Source organism: Parasteatoda tepidariorum, chromosome 11 (assembly GCF_982258835.1).
Source record: "Parasteatoda tepidariorum strain Cologne lab strain chromosome 11, Ptep-v5.0, whole genome shotgun sequence".
NCBI classification, from domain to species: domain Eukaryota; kingdom Metazoa; phylum Arthropoda; class Arachnida; order Araneae; family Theridiidae; genus Parasteatoda; species Parasteatoda tepidariorum.
Genome location: NC_141765.1, coordinates 7351376 through 7367558, shown reverse-complemented (window position 1 = coordinate 7367558; position 16183 = coordinate 7351376). Strand labels below are relative to the sequence as shown.

At 25.2% G+C, this 16183-nt stretch overlaps 1 long non-coding RNA gene across 1 annotated transcript; it reads right to left on the bottom strand.

Moving 5' to 3' along the window:
- Positions 1–405: 405 nt before the first annotated feature.
- On the bottom strand, positions 406–6193 carry LOC147801215 (uncharacterized). The gene is made up of 4 exons (XR_015430297.1): positions 6069–6193; positions 5276–5338; positions 2928–2992; positions 406–535 (listed from the first exon to the last, which is right to left on the bottom strand). It is a non-coding gene; the product is annotated as an uncharacterized LOC147801215 (long non-coding RNA).
- Between the last annotated feature and the right edge of the window lie 9990 nt (positions 6194–16183).

Below are 16183 nucleotides of genomic sequence, written 5' to 3'. Positions count from 1 at the left end.
TGTGTTTAATTAATTGAGTGCTCACATTTTCTACAGATTTTGATGTAAAATTAAATAAAAATTTTCATTCTATGATAAAATATATTGCGACTAAGTATTTAAGCATACTTAGCCGCAATATATGCTATATAAGTTATTTAAGTTATGAAAAAAATTGAAAATAATGCTTATATATATTAAACCTACAATTAGCTTTTCTTGGTGAAAACGAACCCACAACGCAGTCATTATTTTTCTATTCAATATTATTCATATTAAATAATAGATAAACAAGATGTATCATAAATATTTTTAAAAGAAATACTGGGTACCTGTAGATAACACATCAATTTCTATAATTTTAAATAAATAAAGCAAGAATTTTAAAAAGAATAAAATGCTTAAAATTTAAAATAAAACATGACTTTAAGGAAGAGTTTTATTTTATTTCCATAAAACAAATCAAAATACAAACAAATCAAAATACAAACAAATACATAAGAGCTGTACAATAACTTCTTCATAATCATCTAATTCCAGAATGAACCTAGTTTTCCTGCAAAAAATTAAGCAATTTATTTTACTATAGATATATTAAATAATATGTACAGAAACAAAATATCTAATTAATTTCCGACTCATTTTAATTCTGGGTTAAGTTATACTATCAATTAATTCAAACTATTCAAAATACTTTTATTGATCCCAGGGAATTATTTCGAAAAAAATTCTATCCAATAATTATTAACAATTTATAGTTTTTCTTTTTGAAATATCCTACGTTATAGAATTTAATAAAGTTGCTCAAACCACCAGGATTTTTTAAAAATTTACTATCATGCATTGATAGACACAAAAATAAATTTTATCTGATTGTAACAAAAGATAATAATAGCACAAAATGAATATTCCAGTTTGCAATAAAACTAAGTATTAATCTTATAAAATTCCATAGTACATACTTTGTAATACCTATTGCAAATGTGTGAAATAGCGTATTCATTCGGATGGAAAAAATTGCAGCATCAAATAATAAAACTATGAATAATATCCTATGAATTAGCGAAGCAACCTGGCTAAAACTTCTTTATAGTATTATGAGACAATTAATTAGTTTAGAAATAGAGAGAACTATGATTGACTTTAAAAAAGTTAAAAGTGGTGACCAAACTTCTTTACTTTAAACTCATCTGTTATAATCTATTAACTTTTAAAATGCTTCCATAAGTTAGAAAACTAACTGAAGCTGTACATATCACTCAGCGATGTTTATATTATATTGCATTTTTCAACTACAGATCAATCCATTTAATAATTGAACATAAAAATGTATTTCAAATAAAGAATTTGATAGCAAAGCTTTAATATTTTTTTTTAATTAGAAAGAATACATTCTCACCAAAATTTTTTGTAGCTATTAATATGTTATGTATTGTTAATATTTTTAATATTTAAGCAAAATTTAAATTTTTCATGATTAAGAGCTATGAATGAATTAAATTAATAAGTGAAAATATTTCAAGTTTATATAAAATTAAATTATTTCATTAAAAGAAATTTTAACCTCTATGAACTAAACAAACTAAAGGTTTTTAAAGATGTAAAAAATACATAAGAAAAAATACTTTTGAGATAGTACTTTTGAAATCTAAAAATATGCGATTTAATTAAAATTTCTATCAATTAAAAGAATACATCATGCTTCAAAATTATGGTCCATTAAGTATTAATTATCTAAAAATGATATTATACCAATTATTATAAAAGAAATTATTTAAACATGCAATAAAAAGGAATGATTTTCTTAATTTGTAATGAATTTACAAAAAGGATTCTACTAACTAAAGAATATAAATTTTATGCCATCAAGGTTCATTGGTTTAAGCAAAACGGCTCTTTAAAATACTTATACATAAAAAACTTTAATTTGAATAGAACCAGAGGAAAAAAAATTAAATTTTCTCATGAAAATTTTCTGTGAATGGGACGGGTTAATGGGAATCGATTTTTTAAAAATAAATATAAATAAATGATTTTGAAATGTTTAGATATCGTAGCTTTTCTGCGAATATATCAATAAAAATAAATTTATGTGACGAAATGTTCTAAAAATGCTTAATATAACAAACAGTTCACCAAATTACTTTAGTGATCACTAAAGATAAAATTAGTTAAATAATGTGATTATTGAACAAAATAAAATTAAAAGCCACAGCAACATCTTATCTTCTTCAAAACACATGAGGCTTGCTGCAATCGAAACATAAATAGAAATAAAGTTCTTGTCTAAAATTTATCAGTGTAAACTAATTTGCATTGTATTATGATTTTACTCATTTTCTTTCTTAATATTTTCAAAATAATATATATATATATATTGTACATTATAACAGTAGCACTTAATAACAAATTTGTAAAAAATATGTAATAATTTTTAAATTTATTTTAATAATAAATTTTAAATTTTTGAAATTATGAAAGGAAATTTACTTGAAAATAACATGTAAGCTATGATAAAATCAAATCATTTGAATAAAAAAGAAATTTCCCTCTGACAAATACAAGTAATTCTAGTATAGGCATAATTTTTAAAGAAAACAAGCTGAAACTTTTTTAAAAAAGTCGAAAATTTAGGCGGCTAAAAAGCTAAAATTTTAGGAAAGTACTCTTGAAAATCAAAAACTTGATCAAAAAATTTTTAGATTTAAAAAAAATATATTTCCTTATAAAAATTTTCCTTTAAAATCATAAAAAATCATTTATTAATAATCTGAAAATATTTTAATAATACAAATTACAGTCGAAGAAATTATTAAAAATGCAGTTCTACATATAGAATGTAAAGTAGATTTTCTAATTTTGCTATGATTTTGTAAAATAGATTCCACAAATTATCGAATATAAAATGGGTACTACTGAGTTAAAATGTAGTTTTATCATGTTCTTACCTTTTCTGTTGATGGCCATTCTAGTTCACCCAACAGTTTACATTCACACTCTCAGAATTTCTGGACTTTTCATGAAAGAAAGAAAAATAATTAGAATATGAACATGGAAAAAACTGTTAAAAATTAACAAAATAAAAGCATTAAATTGAAAAAGAAACTGCTTCGAACTCATTTCTATACAATAAGTTTATGCTTACGAGCTATCTTGTACATGCACAATGCTTATCGGAAATTATTATTAACTACTGAAGATCTTTCTTATAAAATAATTACCATTGGCAAATACTATAAAATATAGTTCAGAATTGAAATGGGAAACTTAGATTACTAAATTTAGAATTAGGTAAAATTAGATAAGTTATGATAAAATTAAATCATTTGACTAAAAAAATGTTTCCCCCCTCATAAATAATTCTAGTATGTTTAAAATTTTCAATTTCAGTCTAGTACGCGTATGGTATGTTTATTAGTCTAGTATGTGGTCAATATTTACAAAAGTCAAAAATAAACTTGCAAATTTTTTAGGAAAGTACTTTGCTAATCAGAAATAAGTATTTTGATTAAAAAATGTTAATGATTTAAAAAAATATTTTCTTTAAAATTATAAACAATTATTTACTAATAATCATAAAATATTTCAATAATACAAAGAATACCACAAATTATAGAATATAAAATAGATGCCACTAAGTTAAAATGTAGTTTTAACATGTTTTTGCCTTCTTTTCTGTTGACTGCTATTTTCAGTCTCGCCAGATCTTTCATGAAAGAAAAAGAAAATAATTAGAATATAACCATAGAAAAAACAGTAAAAAATCAACAAAGTAAGAACAATGAATTGAGAAAAAAAAAGGAAAAACTGCTTCTAACTATTTTCTATACAATATATCTGACAATAAGTTTAATGTTTACCATCTATCTTGTATATTCTCAATGCTTATCGTAAACTACTATTAACGACTGATGATCTTGCTTTTAAAATAATTACACTAGGCAAATGCTATAAAATATAGTTCAGAATTGAAAGGGTAAATTTAGAGGACAAGTTTATATCTAAAGTAAAAAATCGAATTTAAAGTCTTAACTAATTATGCATCTTTTTCTAAAGTGGGGTAAAATGTATGTTTAGATAAATGCTGTCTAATATTTATAATAAAATTACATTATGAAATCAATCAAATATTATAAATGACAATCATTAAGAAAATAATAAGTTATAGTTCTTTTATAACATGACGTAGTATTAAAGTGAAAAATTTTCTTTTTTAAATTTTGTTTCCTAATTCAAATTTAGAAAAAGAATAAGATGTGAATGAAAAAAAAATCCGGCATAACAGACATAGAAGTCTATTCGAATTATAGATACTAAAATAGTCCAATATATTACTTTTGTCCGGGTTACCCTTAATTTTAGAAATAAAATTCCTTGCCTTTTCCATTATAATTTCAAAAAATATTTAGATTAATTTTTTGCACTACATAGTAATCATCAGAAATATATATATACATTCAACAATCAATTAAAGTTACTTCTTTTTACGGAAAATATGTCAATTATAACGCTTTTTTAAAAATAAAATTTCAATAGGTGAAAGTTCAACAGGAAGAGATTTAAAGTAAACAACCCTATAAATCCTAAGATAGAGAATGAAATAATATATTAAGAAAAAGATAAATAAGATTAAATAAATAGTAAAATTTGCACAAGAACTGGAAAAAGAGGAGCTAGAAATAGAAAACTTAATTCTATGAAGAAAGAAAAAATATTATGCTGCAAATATTTCTATACTTAAAAAGAACTTTGAATTTATTTCCACAAAAAAATATTCTTATTTTAAATAATTTAAAAAAATGCAAATATGTTGCAGTAGATTTCTTTCATGGGATAATAAAGTAGTTATCTTAATTATTTTTAACCTCATTGGCTACATAGTGCTAACGTGAATTTTAGAATGAATTATATTTCAGGTTTATTGCAAGATTTTTTTCAAGTTTTGGCCGAAAATTACATCGTTGCAGACAGTTCCAGCATTTCTGTTTACCTAAAATCAAATTTCCTGTCCATTTTGTACACAAAGATATGGGCCAAAAATTTTTTATTTTTACCATTCGTTATAAATGTACTTATTAGGCAGCAAATCAAAAAAAGGTTTTTCAAAAATATAAAAAAAGTTTTAAAAGACATTTTAAGGAAATGCTTTTGCAGATTAAATTATGCGTAATTTATTTAAAAAAATTTTAAAATCTCTTAAAAAACATACTTTAATAACAGTAAAGTAATTTCCTAATTTAATTAAAAATTTAATCCTTAATTTTACCCTTAATATAAAGATTTGAGATGTTCTTACCTTTTATCTTGACCTTTCCTCCAAAAGATTTTTTCTTCCAAAAGATTTTTCCCACAGTATTTCCTTCCATGCAAGAACAGTAAAATATAACATTAATAAAAAGCAATTACAAATGAACTAAAGCAAACTTAGAAAGACAGTTTTCCCAGTTAATTGATTCTGAAAAATATTCGAAAAAAATTAAGAGCTGAAAGCAAATGTGAGACGAGTTTTAGATTGTTAAACTTTTTTAATTTAAAAAACTCTGATTAGAAAATTATTAAATTTAAATTATACGATAAACTAATAAAAAATTAGAAAATGTTAATGCCATTTCTTTTTTTTTTTTTTAGTGGTCAGAAACATATTTGAAGAAAACCCCTTAGGTCTGATCGGAAGTTTATTTGAAACAAAAGGTGATACATAATCCTGGTAAAAAATACATAGTCAATACATAGTCCTGGTAAAAAATGACTACCGATTTTTTTAATAAATTAAATAAGGTAATTAAACTAAGTAACTAAATTAATTTAAATAATTATTAAATTAATAACTTTTTAAAAAAATAAAGAAGCAATTGATTTAAACAGCTAAAGAAAATCATTTTTCTATTGTTAGGATTAATGGAACTTATAATTCATTTTAAAACTAAAATTCTAATCATACGAAGAAACATTCTTGCTGAATATAGCGATTAAAAAATATAATTACTAAAAACTAAAAAAAGAAGATAAAAACAAACTATTTGTGAAAAATTAATAAATAAAAGTGTACTGAAAATGTAACATGAGCTAAAGAATAATAGTTTATTTACTTGTCCTTAGGCTGTTGTGGATCGCTTTTCCTGCAATAAAACAGAAAAGAGACCCCTTTTGAAGTTGACCACTTTCATCATTTATCCCACTTTTTCAAATTTTTTGGCGACCATTGAATCTTTTGGCCTCTGGTGTGCGTGGACGACCACCTGGTTAAAGATAATATTTCTTAGAATAGGGGGAGGGGGGTTTAAAGTGCTAAGCGTTCGCTATCCCCTCTCTTTTTCCCTTAACTTGAGGGAATTGAAACAAGGTAACTTAAGCGATTCTTCTTAAAAATGCGTGCCCTGTGATTTCAGACAGTAAGATGTCTTCAAATTAAGATCAATACTTATTTTTAAATTATTAAAAACAATTTCTGGTGTTTAAAGGAAAAATGAATTAAATAAGAAAAACTTTTAGTTAACCACCAACGATAAACGAACTCTCGAAATTAAATAATTGCATTAAGTCAAAACTTATTTGCGTGCTTTTTTTAGAAAAACTTTTATACTTCTACACTTGGAAATAATACTGCATAAATGTTTTGATTTGCTATGCGGAAAAAAAATCATGTTTCTCTATAAGATTAATATGTATTATTAATATATATTATTAATATATATTGGTAACCTTTTATGTTAAAGAATTGTTCCATGCGAAAATTAAAAAAAGAAAACAGGGAGTCTGCCTCCCCCAGCTTCCGATCACCTACCCGGGTCATTGCTTCTCTTAAATCCTTGTTTTATTTTTTCTTAAAAAATAATATTTTAAACTGAAACACGGAACATTTTGCTCTTAAAATGTACAAGTGTAGCAGTGTTATGCAAGAATGCTTTGTTAAAATGCTAATCGTAACGAATTCGAAGACTACCTCAACTTGAAAATAATCATCTGCACTTTAAAGAAAATTTTACCTAAGGAATACAGATTGTGTATTACAACAATAAAACAAGAACAATTGCTGAGAAATTATTTTATTTGTTGACGAGAATTTTAACAGTTTAAACTGAGAACACTTTTTATCGTTAAGTTTATTTAATTAGTTATTTTTTTTAAAAATGTCAATATAATGTTAAGATTTATATCTTGCAACAAGCAAATTCTCCCCCCCCCCTCTCTCTCTCTCTCTTTCTCTCTCTTTCTTAATTGACAACTTATTCAGTGCAAGCTTACAAAATTTAAAAAACAAAGATCTCCTGACCAAAAAATAAATTTTCCACAAAAAGGAATAAACAGTCAGTATTTAAAATATACCTAAAAAAAGTCACGAATGAACATTAGCAATAACTTTCAAACACATTGGAATTCAAAAGAAAATTCGTTTTATGTTTACATATAAAAATGGCTTTTTCAGCTCATCGAATTTTAACTGCATAATTACATTTAAGTGGACAATACGAAGAAAAAAATTCGGTAAAATATGTATAGTATTGACATTTCTGGTTCAAAAAAAAAAACATTAATTTGGGTAGTAAAATCAAAATATATCCTGCATTTAAACCATTTATTTGATAAATTTTCTATTCAAATTGTAAGGGTTTACCATAGTTTCCGGTTTTCACAAATATAGTTCTTATTACCACACATTTAGCAAAAAATACAAAACTGAACAGTTAATTTTATTGAATAAAGGCTTATAAGAAGGAAATACTCTTAGCTGAAATGATTATTTACCATATTTTACCAAAGTTTAACAAACATTCAAAAATTTTATTTAATTGTTAACCTAAAACATTACCAAAGCACTTTGATAAAAATTATCGAGTTTTTTGGTGTTTCCATAGAGCTATAATTATAATAAACTTAGCAATATTTTGGTAGTTTCGATCATACTTTTACTCAGCTTACAGATCATCCAAATATAGTATTTTTTCTTACAAGTATAAGAGTTAATCATACTTAAACTTATTATCGAACGTTAAATTTTCTCTGTATTTTTTTCTATAAACTATAGTAATTTCAAATTTTTAAACCTTGTTGTTTTTGCTCAGTAAATCAAAATTTCAATTCTGCAGAGGAATTTTTGTGTCCAATAGAGCGGCTCATATGGTATTTTTTAACACTAAATGGAGTTAATTATTCTCAAACAAATTATCTATTATACATTTTCTTTATTCCATTGTAATCCCTGTACATTTCTCTACAGTCCATTGTAATTTGGTGTTTCTAAATCTTATAGTTTATGCTCCACAAGACAAAATACAGATAATAAAACATGAGTTGAAGTTGGCAATGGTGTATACGGCCTTAATTTAAGCACCTAAAATGGTGGCGTTGGCCACGCCCTTAGGATTTTTTAATTTAGAGAGAAACATATGGTATTGTAACGTATTATTTTCTTCTTTACTCAAAGAATTAAAGAGTTTTCCGCCCTAAACATCGCCCGCTTATAAATTTTTCTATATAAATTAAGAATTAAATAAAAACAAAGTACATTAATTATTTTTTCCTTCTGAACATTTTTGCTCATTTAAAAAATGAAATACAGTTAGAAGTTTCTGAGTTAACTCATAAAAATTAAGACACTAAAAAATTGAAATGCATGAATTACAAAAGATCTAACTTTCAATGCAATTGTGTTCAGATGAGAGAAGAATTGAATTTTACTAATTTATGAGGATGCGAAATAAGAAGATTTAACAATTTCATTACCGTTAATTTTTCTTTTATAGTTTTCTTTTTATATTTTAGCCTTCTTCATTATTGCAGGAACCACGAAATATAGTTAATTAAGTAAGCTACAAATTTATTAGATCAATTGTTAAAATTAAGGTAGGTTGAAACTTGTTTCTCGCTTTATAATGTTTTTTTTCCTACACACAAATATATCTGTTTGCAATTTTAATGCTGTTTGTTATATTAATGAGAATGAATTTATTTTATTCGAATAATTTACAAACTATTGACTGTTCGGATACAAGGAATTTAAAAATCCAAAAAAGTGCACAAAATTATGATGCTTTGTTTTACCTAGAAAGCATAAAAAGCGAGACTCTCCATTTTTAACAAGTTATATTACTAATCAAATAAGACCTTAATATTAAATCAAAAAATATTTTCTTAAAATTAGAGTTTATTTATGTATTTCTTTTTTATTCACTTTTGTAATTTCCCACATCCGGTTGAAGGATTTTTGTTAGATACATTAGAAATAGAATTTTGATCTGTGAAAGATTTTTACTGTGTATTGCTTTTCAAAAACTGCGAAATATGAGAATTTTGCTTTTTTCTGTTATATTTTTGCTTATTTATTCTTTCAGAAAAAATAAACAGTTCAATGAAAAGCTTATTACAAACAATTGAAAGCAAAATTAGCTTTATGAAAATGTTAAATAATAATAATCATCAGCAATATAAGGAAAAAAATAAAAACTGAAATTGATGTTAGTGAAGATTGATTCAAAGCATGAAAAAAGAAAAGAAACAAAATATTGGAAAAGTCTAAAAGTTCCTCAAGAACTCTGACCCCCAAGAGGGTGGGATGTGAGAAACGCATAACCGGGCATCGTTAACTTCTCAATTTACCATACACTAACAAGGAGAGGAAAAGGATCTTTTTTTGAAACAGCTACATTCCATCACCTACTCATCCCCCTCAAAGCAAACTCTAACTTCTTAATTCTAAAATAAAGGTCTTTACTTCTTTTAGCAACAAATATTTTAATATCAAGAAAGGCGCACAAATACACGTACAAACTCCTTTTTATTCCTGAAATTCTATTGCATAAAATTGACCATTAAAATTCTTATGAGTCTCTTCTTGATATTGACTTTACATTTAATATATGCAGTAAAAAATCGCTAGTTCTTACCACGTACAAAAGTGCTTGCATTACAAACTACTAATTTTAGTGCAATCATTCTAATAATAATTCAAATTATTATAATTTTCTCGAAAAGTATTAAAAACAGCACTAATTCGAGGAATTAATTATTATGATGGGTCGCTCCTGGGAGAGCAACCCCCCTGTGTAAAGAAGGGACAGTGAGTAAACTTTGTTTTTGTTTTCACGAAAATAATTCGAAATAATATTTTCATTTAAGGTTTGTTATAGTAGTGTAAAGATTAAAGTGTTAAAATTCTGAGTAGGAAACTTAATTCCTTTAATTTTCTATTAAGATATGTTTTCTGAACTCTTCGAAATTGATATGGGGAAATTAATTTGAGCTGAGTCAAATAGAGAATTAATGTGTCAATACGGCAAAAGAATTACTCAACGTATTGTTGAATTACAAGTTCTTCAAAATAAATATTCTGCAAAAAATATGCAAATGAAAAAAAAAATCTTTTTTTTTTTTTTTTTACAAAATAAAGAGTGAAAATTAAACTTAACTACGTCGTATTTCTTAAACTTCTTCATCCCAATTATAATTGCGAAATTTACTATATTTAACTGTAAGTAAACCAAAAATATACTTGATATCTGATATCATTTATATAGAATTTTATTAAAAGGTTGATTTGAACGGTTTTCTAAAAACGGAATTAACCCAGAAAAAGATTATTGAAATAAAAAATTAAAAAAAAAGTGTGAGTTATTAAGAGAAAAAAAATATACTATTTTTAGAATAACATTTAGTAAAACATTTGCTGCATACAATTTTATTCGCTAATAAAAAAAATTAATGAAAGTTAAAGTATACTATTTGTCTAATAACATGAGAGAACAGTGATTACATTATTCCTATCACTGGATACCCCTTGTTCATTTTTTTTGCTCTTGGATACATTTTTTATAAGGTCGTCATAAATTACAAAAGGCATCTAAATTAATTTTTGTCCCTTTGTCGGCCAATGGGCTAAATTGGTTTTTAATTCCAACCAATATGAAAACCTATAGTAATAGCATTACCACTGTCCAATCCTAAAAATTTCCTTTTATATGAAGTTGGAAAAATAAACTGCATTGTTAAATTAACGTGAAATGAGCAGATATTAATAAATTTCCCTCTGTCAGAAAATTGAGAGGGCCACTGACGCCGCCACTGTTTTGGGGTTTTCAACTTAGCGTTACATTTTGTCAAACACAATAAGATTTAGAAACTTCAAATTACGAAGATATGTAGGAAATTGTACGGAGATTAAAATGAAATAAGAAAGCATTCGATATTTAATTCAAGAATGTTTTGCTCTTAAACTTGTAGGAAAAATAACATGTGGGCTGCTATGTAAAAGCGAAAATGCAGCTTCAGAAGTTAAATTTGCTATGCTGAAAAAGCCAAATTTGTCTATAAACGAAACATAACCTTTTTTTTCTTTTTGAAATACTCATTTGCTTGAAAGTTATTGCAATTTAAAAGGTTCTTTTTACTCTTTTCCGTAACTAATAAATATTTATCGATTGTTGTTAAAAAATTTATCATTTAAGCGATTTTCATAATATCCCTCTTAATATCAAAAATAACGAAAAGGAAAAAAATTATATAGAAAAAAGATTAGGTGTTGACAAACAATAAAATTTCGACATTTCATATCGAAATGTGAAAATATATATTGAATAAAGAGAAATAAGAATTGTTTCCAATATGATCTGTTAGCAAGAAACATTTCTTCTAATTTATTTATTCTTCTTATTGTGTCGTAAATTCGGGCTTTCTAAATGTTATTTTTTAAGTGCATTTATTTATTATTCAAATCCAGCTATCATTTTTTATTTTTTTACTATTAACTTAGTAATATAATGTGCTTAAATAAAAGTATAATAATTATATATTTCCTAAAAAAAATGATTTTTAATCAACTTTTCAGGAAAAAAAAACTTTTAAGGAAAATGTGGAAGGACGGTTTATGCCCAACGAGAGTTCTGAGAAGACAAAAACGAATTTGCGAGCGGGAATGAACTACTTTTCCACAGAACATCTTCAATGCATAATAACTCTCATCGAGAACCGTTTTTCCTTGTTTTTCATTTGTCAAAACTTAATCCTTAAAATGCAAAATCCTTAAAATGCAACTGCTAGCAATCCAATCGTAATTTTGATTTAAAAAAATGGACGAAAATGATTCTTACTTGATCTTCAATGATGAAGGAGAAGCAACTACAAGGATTGTTGAGCGTAGCGAACAGGTGACGGAGCCTCCATGTAGAAAACAAGGATGCTTAAAAATAAATTGTGTCGAGCAACTATTATTTGTAAGCGTATGGTACATATTTAGAATCGTCTCTAATAGGTACTGAGGAAGCTGATCAATTGATAACAATTAATCTGCTGCACTCAAGGTATAAATTATCGGCCCTATCTAAAAAACATTTTATTTAATTAAATATTTGTATGTATGCGAACTATGGCGTGTTTTTGAATTTTTTTTAATTGAAATTAAACTTTAACCGGATTTCAATAAATTAATTCTAAAAGAGCTGCGCTCATTAAAAAGGAGGTAGGAAAATGATTCATTAGATTCGTTTTGTACAATGAAAATTGCCCTGTTATCGGTGGCATGAAATACTATTTCATTTTTCACCTATTTATGGTTAAAAGAGCTTCACAAAGTTCTAATTACAAAAGCATATTAATTCCTCTAAATAGTTATGCCTTTTCTAAAAGATTTATTTGCAAATTGACCGTAAATTTAAAACTATACCAACAGTTTTATAGGGCAAACAGATAAAATTTCGGTACTCTTAACGTTATTTTTATATTTCAACCATATTTCTGCTATTAATTCCTGAGATATAAAGCAAAGCACAATTTTAAAAGTTGTTATCCCAAAAACCCATGTGGGAAAAAAACAATGTTTTTAATGCATGTATAGGAAACATTTTTGCACATGACCTTTAAAAATGATTAAATGTGTGTTTATTATTTTGTATTATCACTGTAAGTTATGTTTCTTTCATTTTTCTGCTACTAGGGATCATTACTAGGGAATGAGTAAGTTTTCACAAAATGTATTTTTATTTGAATATTATATCGACTTCATAGAAGAAAAAATTGGTAATTTTTTTTAAATCATGTTATAACTATTGTATTTTTTCCAGTTTATTCATTATTTATATTATCATTCGAATTGAAGTATGTGATGAATTTAAGTATAAAGAAAGATTGAAACAGAGAAATTTAATGTTTAATTTTGTCTAATTTGCAATAAAAAGAATTGATTTTTAAAATAAAACTTTTTCAAATGAAGCAATTCTGGTTTTAAATAACTATTCTGCTCTCTAATTGGTTAAGGTAATATGCAATCACACATTTTTGTATTGATGGCCTATTTTTTGCCAGAATAATAATGCAGACCCTTGTCATACATGAATGATAGATTTCTCCACTGCTTGCTTGACCAAAGAATGTATCCCTCTCTATATTCTTGACTATAGTGAGCAGAAACTTTGGTTGGAGGGTTGTGCCTGAGGGGGGGGGTATTTCCCACCACATTGGGGTAATGATACTCCCCCCAGTGTCCTCGACTCATTCTCTGGACCAAAGCCGTACCGACTGTCATTCTGTGTAAATTGGCGAGATTCAAAAAATTTAAAAACAAAGCAACCCTACAAAAGTCTTCACTTAATATTTTCTGCCATCTATCAGAAGGACTGGAAAACACTTCTAAAATTAAAAAATAAAAAACAACGCCATCTATGTATTGCATTCAAAACAGTTTTTTTTTTCCTTAATGTATATAAACGATTTTACAAATAAATATAATGCTGAATGAAAAAAAATATTTTTGCTGTTCAAATAAAAAATAAATATAATGAACATTTTGAAAGTATAATTTTTATTTTTATTTATATTCTGTATTATAAGTTTAAGAAAAAAAATTTTTTTGCTTAATATTTTCAAGTTTAATTGATCAAAATATCCAAATGTATTTTTATTATTAAAAAACGTATTTTTAAGAATAAAATTTCTTAAACAATTATTACTTTCAAATATTGCCTAAAGGTTCAGAAAAAAAAGTTTTTTACTTTATTACACTAGACATTTGCTATAACCATTCAGATAATTTAAACACACTTTTTTTAAAATTCAAAATTCTTAAAACCATTTAAACTATTTTGAATTCTGTTTTTAAGAAGTAAGTGATTAAACTAAGATATTAAGTTTAATATGAACATTAAAATAAAAAATAAAAGAACAATTTATATAAGTAAAAAGTTTCCTATTTTAAATGGTGCACATTCATTATTACATACTTAAATTGTAATAAAAGTTTGCTAATTAATGTAATAAAAAAGTATATTTCATAAAAATCCTTGCTCTAAATTCAAGACATTTATAATTTCAAGGAAGATTTAAGCAATTTACAATATTTTTTTTCTTTTTATTGTCTATAAATCGATTATTTTATTTCTATGATTTCTGAACTCACCTATTCATTTTTGTTTTAAAGAAGGTTTAAAAAAGGAATCATAGTCTGGAAAAAGTTTTATGTTAATTTCATTTAGGACTTACAGTAATAATTTTAAAGCGACCAAAACGTAACCAATGGGAAAAGTTTTCATATCGCTTCTTCCTAAAATGCCGAAATACAAACAATAACGGACCTTAAGCTCTTTATTACTATCGTATAAAATTACTACTAGGTTTTTTTTTTACCATGAATTATAAAAATGATAGATTTTTTTGGAATCCTTTAACGTTAAAAATAAATGTTTCCCTTATTCAATAAAAAAATATTAAGTCTTCAATAAAAAAAAAGTCTTCAATAAAAAAAAAGTCTTCAATAAGAAGTCAATTCAATAAGTCTCTCTTTTTAAGTACATGTTTAATACAATAAATTTTACAAAATTTTATAATAAACAATCGGAATTAAAAATAAAAACTTCTTTTCAATGAACAAAGGAATTGTTCTAGTATTAATTTTTATTCTTGTTTTTAAGGGAATAAATATTAAATTTTTCTAGGAAGTAAGAATATATTACAGCTCAAGTTAAAAATTATACTTCGGAAAATGATTTAAATAGAAAAAACAACAAAAAAAATAATTATATATATTTATTTAAAAATTTTAATAAAATTTAAAATGAATTTTTTTTAATAAAATTATTATTTTTAAAAATTTAATAGATAATTCCAGAAAGTATGTTTAGGTTATAGCAAAATAATGAAATTTAAATTTTTTAATATTTTATGTAAAGAATCAGCAATTTTCAAAGAATAATAAAAGTTGTTTCGTTACCTCTCAAAATACGGTTAATATTTTATGAATTTTATTCCTTTCTCTCCTGATTTTTTTCTAAATTTTTGAGTTAAAAGCACATTTTTTACCAACTTTGCATTTATTCATTAGTAATCTATAGTAACCTTACAATTAATTAACGATATACCAAGAAGGTCCTGTAACTAATTAAGCGTAAAAGGCCAAGCAACCGTTTTATTTTTCGGGCCTGTATAAGTGAAGAGTTATTCCGCCTCTTGCTGAAATGCCTCAAAACTAATGATAAAGGACCGTATTGTACTTGCCTTTTGCCGTTATCCTACCTAGAATGCCAGCTTACGGCCTTACTTTTGCCGCAAGGTGTGTGTTTACTGGGTAGTCTTGTAATCGTGTATTTAGATTACATGTAATCATAATTACATGTAATCATGATTGCATGTAATCATGATTACATGTAGTCATATATTTTGATTACTTGTAATCATAATTACCCGTAATCGTTTTTGTTGTGATTATTTGTAATCGTAATTACTAGGAATCATGATTACAGTTGTAAACAAAATTTTAATTACAGCTGTAATCAAGATTACAAGTAATTGGTAACTGTAATCAATATTGTAATCATGATTACAGCTGTAATCAAAATTTTTGAAAAATGTAATCATGATTACAAGTAATTGATTACTGTAATCAAAAAATGCAATCGATTACATTTTTGGTCAACTCCGATACAGTCTATAATTGCTGTTATATAAATTGCTTTCTATAAATAAAGTTGACTGTCTTTAATTTATGAAAGTTCACATTTGCAAGATCCATTCACTCAAATCTGTATCTTCAGATGCTTGATGCATTTTATTAAATATATATCATTCAAAGAAAAAGTGGAAAATATTATATGTAAAAAAATTATACTGTATTTTGAATTTTTCTGCTTCTATCCTGTTTTTAGCTTTTATTTAATTGGAATTCAGAATTAATACTATTTTCGTACTTCATAAAGTATTTATCACATTATATAAACTATTTTTA